Source organism: Oncorhynchus masou, chromosome 11 (genome assembly GCF_036934945.1).
Source record: "Oncorhynchus masou masou isolate Uvic2021 chromosome 11, UVic_Omas_1.1, whole genome shotgun sequence".
NCBI classification, from domain to species: Eukaryota; Metazoa; Chordata; class Actinopteri; order Salmoniformes; family Salmonidae; genus Oncorhynchus; species Oncorhynchus masou.
Genome location: NC_088222.1, coordinates 44,967,745 through 44,980,258, shown reverse-complemented (window position 1 = coordinate 44,980,258; position 12,514 = coordinate 44,967,745). Strand labels below are relative to the sequence as shown.

Sequence of the window (12,514 nt, the reverse complement as noted above, 5' to 3'; positions counted from 1 at the left end):
CAGGCAGTTAACCCACTGTTCCTAGGCCGTCATTGAAAATAAGAATTTGTTCTTAACTGACTTGCCTAGTAAAATAAAGGTAAAATAAAACATTTAAATTAAATTAAAATCTGTGTTCTGTTTTTTACAACCCCTACTCACAGGTTACTCAGATCTCCTAAGACAGTAAAGCTCAGTGGACAGTCAATCCCGAACTCAGGTGGGCAAAGCCAGACAGAGAGACTGCTACCTGAGCCCCCCCACTGACATCCCTAGACCCACATCCAGGCTCACTCCCACTCCCACTCTTACTCTCACCACCAACCACAGCATTAACCCCGCCTCCAAGCACAGTGGCACATACTTCCAGTCTAGCATACTGGAGACTGGCCACATATGTGCCAACGCATATCCTTAAGACAGCCCCCCACCGTCCACCTCAACATCAACCTCAACACCTCTCCCTTTCCTGCAACAGTCACCAGGACGTGGTACTCACCATAACCTCACCCTGTAGCGGTCCTAGGCCCCAATGGAAGCCCCAGTCTACAGATGGATACAGGTCTAATGCTAACGTACCGCTTAGGAAAGCTATCCTCGTCAGACCTGACTCCCACCCACCCAAGCACTCATTCCTTCCACCATGACGGTTGGGTACAGCTCGCTTTGGTTCCACAAGCTGCTGTGTCTACACCAAGCCCAGGTTGGGGCACTCGCTGCATGTAGGGCTTCCAAGGGATGCCTCTCCCAAGGCAGCAGAGAACCACTGCACCTCTGGCACCAGGAGAACGCCCCATGGCACAGTGAAAACCGCATTGTCCTGCAGTATGATGATGAGGATGGTCACACGTCTACTTGCACCTCCTAGACGCAATGCTCCTCCGGCTCCTACACAGTGCTGCCCTCTATAGGTAAAACAATGATGGCAGCTGGGCAGTGACAGAACCGTACAGAGATTTACCTCCATGCAGAGAAGCAGCTCTGAGGGCTACCTGGCACAGATGAGGAGAGAGAAACAATTGAAATGAGAGTCACTTTCAAGGTGTGTGTGTGTTAATCTGTAATTGCTACACTAACTAGCCAGGCTATTGTTACATTTCTCAATATGGTTACTGGGCTAATTACAGTACACAACAGCAATTTGCCTAATCTCAAAGGGCATAATCAGTCACACAAGTCACACAAACAATGTGCTTTGACGACAGATGATATTCTCACATTCTCCTTTACAAACGGAACTACTAAAGGAGGGGTCCTTTAGTGGCAACGAATGCAAAACAGCAGGTTAATTGTCTAATTCCTGTAAGATGCACTTAAACCTTTTACTGCAGTGGAATAAATCAGGGACACTTAGTGTTTCTTGTAGTGTTTCAGTGCGCACTGAAAATTAGTTATATTTCTTTGCCGTCATAAAGATTTTCCACTATCCTTCGTTTTTGGTATTTTTGATACTTGTCTAGCTTTAATTTAGGTGATTATTAGCGAGCTGGACACAGTCGATTTGGTTTTAGTCATTTTAAAGTATATTGAGATTGTCCTCCCCCCACAGTGGTTTAATTTTTTAAAATCAAACCACCCGCTGTCCAGATTTAACCTCCTCACAGGCCGGATCCAGTTGTTAGAAAATAAGGTGAATAAAAGAGAGCAAGTGAGGCAAAGACGTCCATCTGCATGTAATGATGGCCTCTTTGTCATTCACCAGCTTGAGCCCTGCAGGTGTGTTCCACTGATGAACAGAGAAAGTCAGCCCCATAAGGTAGTGTAGCACAGACTGCAGACATCCACATACAGTAGTAGATATTCACTATAAGACAAAACGCTCAGTTAATGTTATAACGTAACCTACTATTTTTTATTTAGTAGGTAGCTAATGTAAATAGATACTCTACTGATAATTAAGGTACCAATTAGTTTGAGAAAGTATATTTTATCACATTACCATATTTTAAGCATAGATTGGAAACCCAGTGATAGTAGTACGGGCCAGTGTATGAAAGCATATCGATAGGTAATTGATGCTCTTACGATGGCTACGTTTGCCAAGTTTGGATCGGACTAGCTTTTTTTTCCTAACCCATCAGTGTATGTGTATTTAGAGGTCACTTTACACCACAATTGCCACTAGCCTCTCCGCCTGCCCCTTTTCTCTCCATGTATCCCCACTTTGCCATGTTCACCATCATCTGACAAGATTACAGGGTAGATTTGTAAAACACCCCAATGTGGAGGGTATCACAAAAGTGAAAGCGGATGAGGGTGGGGAGGGGGTTGAAAAGAAAGAAAGATAAAAACAAAACAAGAAGCCGTCCCACAGTGTCCATGACCAATGGCTAATTCCAAAGTGGCCTGAGCCCCTAAAAGGAGCCAGTCTGATCTGGAATGATTAGTCCCCTATTGTCTGGGGCAGCTTGTGGATTGCTTCTCGAGTGCACCTCAGACGTACATAGCGGATTAAGGCGCTTACCCTCTCTCTCTGCCTAAGAGAGAGAGCATCTCTGTCAACCTGTCCCTTGGACTCCACTCCCCAGGGTGCAATACACACTCCCTCTTTATACTAAAAGACCCAAACATACAGGCACTTAGGAGTGACCAGTGTAAAGGAAATTTTTTATATTTTTCTACTTAGGCAGGCATCTTTTCCGGAACCAAGTCTAATGTTTGTGTGTGTTTCTCATCACCTGCCTGTATAATAACTATTCTCTAGTAATATTGTCACAATTTTGGAAATGAGCGGACCAAGGCGCAGCATGAGTATAATTCCACATATTTATTTAAGTGTAACAAAACAAAATAACAAAACTTACAAAGACCGTGAGGATGTGGTGCCCAAACACACGAACACAAACAACATCCCACAAATGCAGGTGGGGAAAAAGCCTACCTAAATATGATCCCCAATTAGAGGCAACAATTACCATCTGCCTCTATTTGGGAACCACACAAACCACCAACCTAGCAATCTATAAACTAGATAACCCCCCCCCAGTCACGCTCTGATCAAAACACCATAGAGAACCGAGGACTCTCTATGGTCAGGGCGTGACAGTACCCCCCAAAGGTGCGGACTCCGGCCGCAAAACCTGAAACCAAATGGGGAGGGTAGGGGGGTGACTAGTGGCGGTGGCGGCTCCGGTGCGAGTCTTTGCCCCCGCCCAGACCAGGGGTCCGGCCACGGAGCCAGGTAGAACACCGTGCCCGGACTGGGCATCGGCGCAGAGTAGGACCCCGGCCATGGAGCTGGGTTGGACACTGCACCCGGACTGGGCACCGGCGCCGAGGAAGGCTCCGGCCATGGAGCTGAGTTGGCCGCCGTGCCTGGATTGGGCATCAGCGCAGAGGAAGGCTCCCACCCTGGAACAAGACTGGACGCCTTGCCTGGAAGCTCCGGGACCGTCGCCGGGAGATTCCGGACTATGGACCATCGCCGGAAGGTTCTGGACCGTGGACCGTCGCTGGGAGGTTCTGGACCAGGAACTGTCGCCGGAAGCTCTGGACTGTAAACCGTCGCCGGAAGCTCTGGACTGTGAATGTGCACTGGAGGCCTAGTGCGTGGAGCCGGTACATGTGGCACCGGACTGGTTACACGCACTTCAGGGCAAGTGCGAGGAGCAGGCACAGGACGTACCGGACTGGGGAGGCGCACTAGAGGCCTGATGCGTGGAACCAGCACAGGTGGTACTGGTGACACGCACTTCAGGGAGAGTGCGGGGAGTGGGCACAGGATGTACCGGACTGGGGAGACACACTGGAGGCCTGATGCATGGCTCCGGCACAGGTGGCACCGGACTGGTGACACGCACTTCAGGGCGAGTGCAGGAAGCTGACACAGAACGTACCGGACTGGGAAGGCGCACTGGAGGCCAGATGCGTGAAACACGCCTGTACGGCAGCATTCTCATCGCTACCACCTCTCTCCAAAATCTTTCATCAAATTCCTCCTCCGACTCCCAAACAGGCTCTGGCACCCTCCTCTGCTCGACCGCCAGCTCCATGTGCCCCCCAATCATCTTGGGGTTTCTGTGGCCGTGGTCCCCGGTGTCGTCGCTGTCCTTCCATGCTCCTTGGCGACTCCCGCCAAGGAAGGGTCTCGTGCGCTCTCATGTCCAAAACTTCCTTACCTCATTTTCACGCTGCTTGGTCCTGGTGGGATATTCTGTCACGATCTTGGAAATGAGCGGACCAAGGCAGCGTGAGTATAATTGAGTATAATTCCACATATTTATTTAAGTGAAACGAACAAAACAAAAATAACAAAACTTACAAAGACCGTGAGGATGTAGTGCCCAAACACACTAACACAAACAACATCCCACAAATGCAGGTGGGGAAAAAGCTTACCTAAATATGATCCTCAATTAGAGGCAACAATTACCATCTGCCTCTAATTGGGAACCACACAAACCACCAACCTAGAAATCTATAAACTAGATAATCCCCCCAGTCACGTTCTGACCTAAACACCATAGAGAACCGATGGCTCTCTATGGTCAGGGCGTGACAAATATTTAGCATTTACCTGTGTGTGTGTGTGTGTGTGTGTGTGTGTGTGTGTGTGTGTGTGTGTGTGTGTGTGTGTGTGTGTGTGTGTGTGTGTGTGTGTGTGTGTGTGTGTGTGTGTGTGTGTGTGTGTGTGTGTGTGTGTGTGTGTGTGTGTGTACATGTATTGTCTTAGGCCTCCTCCCTGAAGGACTACAAGCAGCTGTTTCAGGACGTGAATCTTGGCTGCCTTGGGCCTGATTACACCACCACAGAACTTACAGTGTGCCTCTTCCCACCTTATAAGCAGTAGCCATACCATCATAATAATATGGCCGTGTGGCTTCCAGCAATCCTGTACACTATGCTTTACTTCATTCAGCAATCTTAAATTGAACATTTGAAGAAATTATTACTTTTAACACGTATAACTTGAAACACTTATTTAACTTTAACACTTAAACAATAAGTGTTTGTTTTAATAAAACCACAATGAAGGTAGTTATAAAACAGACAACAGCAATGACTAGATCGCCCATAAATCCATTTACCCAGTTCATTTTATTTGGCTGATGATCTTCAATAGTCTCTTTGTGCTTCCATTATCCCCCGCCCCTCTGTCCCTGTTTCTCATTAATGACTTGCCTCATTCTGAACAGATTAAATTGGATTTACAAAGCAAATGAGAGTATCCCTGGAAGGTTGAGTGGTATTTGGGGTCTGATGTATCTTTTGTTAATCCCTGAGAGTAAAAAGTGAGCATGTATGGCCAATTTGCACTAGATTGAGGCTGCCTCTGTCTCTAGGGCCAGCCCTATTAGTGAATGATATGTGTAAATGTTGATAGGCCCGCTGAATGGTTTGTTGTATTTGGTTTTGTCGGGCGGTGTGGAGAGGCTCCGCCAAGGTATACACAAAGAGAATAGGGCCTTAAGGGAGAAATGGCTCAGTTAATTAAACCCACTCTTTTGTAATCTCCCCCTCTGCTCTCACTCTCTGTTCTTTCACAACATGGCCCAGGACAAGAAAATGAGACGACAGAAGCTGTATTCAAATGTGATCCGTGAGCAGAACAAGAAGATAAGTAGGATTACCTTTTGCCGGACGCCAAGAACCCATTGGGCAGTGACAACAAGGACAACATGGTTCCCAGAAGGAAGGTAACAGAGAGAGAGACCGAGAAAGAATCAGAGAGAGAGAGAGAGAGAGAGAGAGAGAAACACAGACAGACAGACAGACAGACAGACAGACAGACAGACAGACAGACAGACAGACAGACAGACAGACAGACAGAGAATTAGAAAGACAGAGAGAGACTTCGGGAGAGAGAGAGTGGGGGTGAGAGAGAAAATGACTTAGAGGTGAAGAGACAGAGACAAACAGAAAGAGAGAGAGTTAAAGAAAGAAAAAACAAACAGAAAGAGAGAGTACATTGCTTCATAACAAGTTCATCCATCTCATCCCGGTTTCCTCAGTCAATTTGTCCATCATCATCATCTGTCAGCTTCAGTGTGTTGCAACTCCAGTCCCCACTTTTAGTTATTTACAGTACCAGTCAAAAGTTTGGACACACCTGCTCATTCAAGGGTTTTTCTTTATTTATATTTTTTTCTACATTATGGAATAATAGTGAAAACATCAAAACTATGAAATAACACATATGGAATCATGTAGTAACCAACATCACTCTTAATGATCGACCCCTTTAAAAAAAAAATTAACCTAAAATGGCATACCCAAATCTAACTGCCTGTAGCTCAGGACCTGAAGCATGTATATACATATTCTTGATACCATTTGAAAGGAAACACTTTGAAGTTTGTGGAAATGTGAAATTAATGTAGGAGAATAAAACACATTAGATATCGTAAAAGATAATACAAACAAATGTAAATGCTTTTTCAACAACAAAAATCATATTTGAAATGCAAGAGAAAAGCCATACATTCAGATAGGATTTTAGGTGTAATTTAGATGCTGTCCACAAGAGAGCAGCAGTGTGTGGGCAAAGTTTCATACTAATCCAGTGAAGAATTACAACACGACACAACATTTTGTATCAAGTCTGCCAGGAGTTTGCCCAAATGTGAGAAATTGGTCAATTCATAAATTTTCAAGTACAAAAAAAATATAAAAAATGTAACTAGGCAAGTCAGATAAACAACCGTCCCTAATCCGGGACGGTTGTTGCTCAATACGCGATAATGTGACTAGAATGACGTTGTAAACAACAGACAATTCCAGGACATAGACATAACGTATATGGGCAAAAAGCTCCCGAGGGGCGCAGCATTCTAAGGCAATGCATCTCAGTGATAGAGGCGTCACTACAGGCCCTGGTTAATTTCCAGGCTGTACCACAACTGAAATCACAATTGGCCCAGCGTCGTCCGGGTTAGGGTAGGTTGTCATTGTAAATAATAATTTGTTCTTAACTAACTTGCCTAGTAAAATAAAAAACAAAAGCTTAAATTCTTGTTAATCTAACTGCAGTGTCCAATTTACAGTAGCTGTTACAACAAAAAAATACCATGCTATTGTTTGAGTGCACAACAACAAAATGCTTTTATCACGGCAACTGGTTTGCTACATTTACCTCTGAAGGTAAATAATGTACTTACATTCAGTAATCTCTGATTTGTCATCCTGAGGTCCCAGAGATAAAATGTAGCATAGTTTTGCTTGAAAAAAATCTAGTTTTATATTCAAATGTTGAAACTGGGTTCTACAGTTTGACCCCACTGCTGGCTCCACCCGCCCCCGCCATCTAGATGTGTGGAGGTTAGTGTCTTTTCTGTAGGAAAGCTAATGATCCATCATGTATGACATTTCTGGAGGTGTAAACGTACATTTTTTTATTACCATAGCATTTTTGTATGTTCTCTATAGTTGGGCTCCTAAGTGGCGCAGCAGTCTAAGGTAATGCATCTCAGTGCTAGAGGCGTCACTACAGACTCTGGTTTGATTCCAGGCTGTATCACAACTAGTCGTGATTGGGAGTCCCATAGGGCAGTACACAATTGGCCCAGCGTCATCCGGGTTAGGGTTTGGCTGGGGTAGGCCGTCATTATAAATAATATTTCGTTCTTAAACAAATCAAAATGTATTTTTTATTTGAGATTCTTCAAAGTAGCCACTCTTTGCCTTGATGAGAGCTTTGCACACTCTTGACATTCTCTCAACCAGCTTCATGAGGAATGCTTTTTTCAACAGTCCTGAAGGAGTTCCCACATATGCTGAGCACTTGTTAGCTGCTTTTTCTTCATTCTGCGGTCCAACTCATCCCAAACCATCTCAATTCGGTTGAGGTCGGGTGATTGTGGAGGTCAGGTCATCTGTTGAGGCACTCCATCACACTCCTTGGTCAAATAGCCCTTACACAGCCTGGAGGTGTTTTGGGGTCAGTGTCCTGTTGAAAAAACAAATTGTAGTCCCACTAAGCGCAAACTAGATGGAATGGCGTATCGCTGCAGAATGCTGTGGTAGCTATGCTGGTTAAGTGTGCCTTGAAATCTAAATAAATCACTGACAGTGTCACCAGCAAAGCACCCCCACACCATAACACCCGCTCCATGCTTCAAGATGGGAACCACTCATACGGAGATCATCCGTTCACAAATAGTCACGGCAGTTGGAACCAAAAATTTCAAATTTGGACTCATCAGACCAAAGGATAGATTTCCACCAGTCTAATGCCAATTGTTTGTGTTTCTTGGCCCAAGAAAGTCACTTCTTGGGGCAGCAGGTAGCCTAGTGGTTTGAGCGTTGGGTCAGTAACTAAAAGGTTGCTGGATCAAATCCCAGAGATGACAAGGTAAAAGTCTGAACAACGCAGTTAACCCACTGTTCTCCGGTAGGCTATCATTGTAAAAAAGAATTTGTTCTTGCCTAGTTAAATAAAATAAAAATATTCTTATTGGTGTCCTTTAGTAGTAGTTTCTCTGCAGTAATTCGACCATGAAGGCCTGATTAATTCAGTCTCATCTGAACAGTTGATGTTGTGATGTGTATGTTACTTGAAGCATTTATTTGGGCTGCAATCTGAGGTGCAGTTAACTCTAACGAACTTCTCCTTTGCAGCAGAGGTAACTCTGGGTCTTCCTTTCCTGTGGCGGTCCTCATGAGAACCACTTTCATCATAGCGCTTGATGGTTTTTGCAACTGCACTTGAAGAAACTTTCAAAGTTCTTGAAATGTTCCGTATTAACTGACCTTCATGTCTTAAGTAATGATGGACTGTCGTTTCTCTTTGCTTATTTGAAGTGTTCTTGCCATAATATGGACTTAGTATTTGACCAAATAGGGCTATTTTCTGTAAACCATCCGTACTTTGTCATAACACAACTGATTGGCTCAAACACATTAAGAAAGAAAGAAATTCCACAAATTAACAAGGCACACCTGCTAATTGGAATGCATTCCAGGGGACTACCTCATGAAGCTGGTTGAGAGAAGGCCAAGATTGTGAAAAGCTGTCAAGGCAACAGGTGGCTACTTTGAATAATCTCAAATATAAAATATATGATTCCATGTGTTATTTCATAGTTTTGATGTCTTCACTATTATTCTACAATGTAAAAAAGTATTGAAAATAAACAAAAACCCTGGAATGAGTAGGTGTGTCCAAACTTTTGACTGGCACTTATAACAATTAAATCCCCATGCACTGACATTGCAAGTCTGAGAACAATTACAGACACGTCAACATTCTGTCACAAAGTTGAATCGCCAAGTTCACTCACTAGCTCTTGCAGGTGTACCTTTCCCTCCCCCTCCATCTCCAAACTAACTAATAACAGCCACTTTACTTAAAGCCTACAGGTATAATGCTTTATTACTTGTTATAAGCATGAGCTTTTATGTCATCTTAAGTCTTTATAGCAAATGTTCAATTTTTTTATTTTACCTTTATTTAACTAGGCAAGTCAGTTTAGAACAAATTCATAGTTTGAATGATGGCCTAGGAACAGTGGGTTAACTGCCTGTTCAGGGTCAGAACGACAGATTTGTACCTTGTCAGCTCGGGGGTTTGAACTTGCAACCTTGTGGTTACTAGTCCAACGCTCTAACCACTATGCTACCCTGCCACCCCGATTGACTCAAGGTGGCTGTTATTTAGTCAATAGGCATGATATAGGAAATTATAAGAGCACCATACAGTCTTACAATCAATTATAATGGTATTATACTGCATCGTCATTATATCTGTCAGTGATAAATAAAATGTTACCTTTATTTCCATTGTGTTTCAGGCCCTAGAGTATGCCAGGTGCATCCTGCGGCCCAAGGTGGCTCCCCTGCCTCAGCAGACCAAGACCAGAGAGCCAGAGTGGGCCCATGGGCCACACTCGCCTCCTGGAGGGCTTCGACATATCCCAGCTGGCCACACTGGAGACCCTGAGGAAACGGCGAGAGCAGGAGAAACGGACCGTGGCCCACTTCAAGGTGGTGCACACCATCTGACACTACACCGGCCCAGTTACTTTACAACACACGGGAGTCACGCAACAACAGGTTTCCCCTTACAGCTGACATGGCCATTTAACTTTTGGGGAAAGGCAGTATATGGACTATATATTAATATACCTTATTGAAGTTTGAATAATATGCAAATGTTTGTACACATTTCAGATAAATAATGCTCTTGCTATTGACAATGATTCCACAATTCCTTGAATATCTCTCTGCTAATATTCCTTACAATTGCTCATGAGTCATGAATTGAGTGCACATGACCTGAAAATGTTTAATACAGCTGCTCAATTCAATTCAGGCATAACACATATGGTTTGTTGTTGTACAATATTACACATAGAGTGTTAATAGTACAATACTATATACAATCTGAGAGAACATGTACACCTTCTAAAGCTTTGTGTAGGTTGTTTGATGACAAGGAATCGGCAACTGAGTACAAAGACCATGGCTAGACCATTGGTAGAGATTTAATGGTCAAATTGTTGTCATAATGACAAAGGACACTTATGGAAACACTAAAAACATAGTGTTCTCCGCCTTTTCTCTCTTTTTTTTTAGTTTTGATAGCACTCGACATTGAAACATCCTTTGTAAATTCAACAATACATCATTAAATCGGAACGCTTTTGGTACTGCGGGCTATATTGTCTCATTTTTGGGGGGTACTAGTCGGTAATTCACACGTTGGCATTTTATCCACATTTCCAATTTGCCCCCTTTCACCCTCTCACGCACCTGGTTGCTGCTGTTAATCTGAAATAATCTGCTCTTTTTGTTCTGTGCCTGATTATTTTCTCCCTGTATCCCCCAGTCTCTACTTCCAGATACAAATGAGTCAAACAAAGATGACCCTTTGAAGCCCACCTGATTAGGGCTCCGTAAACTAGTGATAATTTTCCCACCAATAAAACAAATCTCAAGCACCCCCCATTTCTTTAATAGAACCGTCAGATCATTATAAAAGAGCTATTTACTCCTATGTAATATTTTAATTTGATTATAGTCTCTATTTAACCCATCATGGCGTCTTTGATGCACTGTGTTTTTAGTGTTTAAGCCTCAGATGCGTGGGGGTAATAATAAATACCGGACCTTTTGAATTAATGAGAAACACTGCCTATCCAGACCAACTCTCTTTGCATCTTTCCCCCCCACCCCTCTTTTGCCATAGAAATCCAGTTAATTGAAGGAGTCTCTCACCACCACACATGAAGGGGGCTAAATTAGCATCCCTTTCTGCCGATTGGAATAGCCGGGGCAGACGCGCACGCTTTGATGTGAGGACAGCGCCTAAGTAGGCGGCAGGCCCCTGAAAATGAGCTGATGGCCCCACTATTAGGCCCAAATGCAGATGCATCCATGTGTTGCAAAACGCTTAATCTTTTAATTGATCACCTTCCGCACAGCCTATTCTCTTCAACGCTTTTTATTTTCTCAGTAAATCTGCATCACGTTTTGAAAACGACATGATTTGCTTTTCAAAGGGCGGGAGAGTGCTGTGTATCCTGTTTGGATGAGCCTGTTAATGTAAACCTTCTAAATTGATGGGGAGCTGCCTCCTGGTGCACATTTAAATGACTGAATAAATTAAATAATAGCTGGTATTGATGATTTTGGCCTGTGTGCGTGTAAGTGCGTACGTGTGTGTGGGTATGGTGTGTACACATGTGCATGCTTTTAAAGGCTAAGGCCCAGAAGGCTAAGGCTGGCTCTGACTGCAAGTGTGGGTATAGATGTGGGTACACAGACCCGTTAGACACCCCTCATGATGAGTTCAGATTTTTGTGGCCATCAAAGTTGCCCATGCCTGCTATAGATGATCACAGTTCACTAATTGAGCTATGAACGATGACCATTGAAGTTCCATTACGTTCTGATCAAACCAATGTGTTCCCAGTGGTACCCTGAGCAGTGCTCTGGCCAGGTTCTCCATGATTAGGTTTTTGGTCCCAGGGATGACCTCTATGGATTGGAATCCACCCACTCACTCTTGTTACACTACTACTTTGGGTATGCCAGGTCATCTAGAGGTTAGAGAGGCGGTGCAGCAACCGGAGGGTCGCCAGTTCAAATCCCAAGTCTGATAGGAAAATCTTGTGGCAAGTGACATGCGGAAAGCCATTGCACACTTGAGCAAAGCACCTAACCCATAATCTGCTCCAGGGGCAGACCCTGGCATGCAACTCCTTGGTGTAGGTGTTTGTGCTTCTCTGGGGTTTGGGTTAAAAGGCAAATTGTCTGAAAAGAAAATGGATAAGAAAGTAGGTTTCTACTAGAGGTGATACCTAAAGAAAAATGTAGCACTCATTGCCATAGCAGAAGAAATTGGCATAGTTACTCAAATGTAAATCTTTATATTTCTAAGTTTACTCACCTGTAGGCCTAAAGGGTAGTGTTTGCATGCTATTGGTGAGTATTATCTAAGGTGAGTATCTTCTAAGAATGTGTACAAACAACAAACCAATTCAATGGGCCAAAGGCCCTACTGATCCTTATCATATTAAGGTCCAACGCAGCCATTTTTTAAAATCTCAATATCAAATCCTTTCTGGGTAACAGTTAAGTACCTTACTGCTATTGT

The 12,514-nt window shown here is 43.8% G+C and overlaps 1 pseudogene; it reads left to right on the top strand.

Moving 5' to 3' along the window:
• LOC135547876 (uncharacterized) overlaps window positions 1-9,918 on the top strand; it is a 51,871-nt pseudogene extending 41,953 nt beyond the window's left edge.
• The last annotated feature ends 2,596 nt before the right edge of the window (window positions 9,919-12,514 follow it).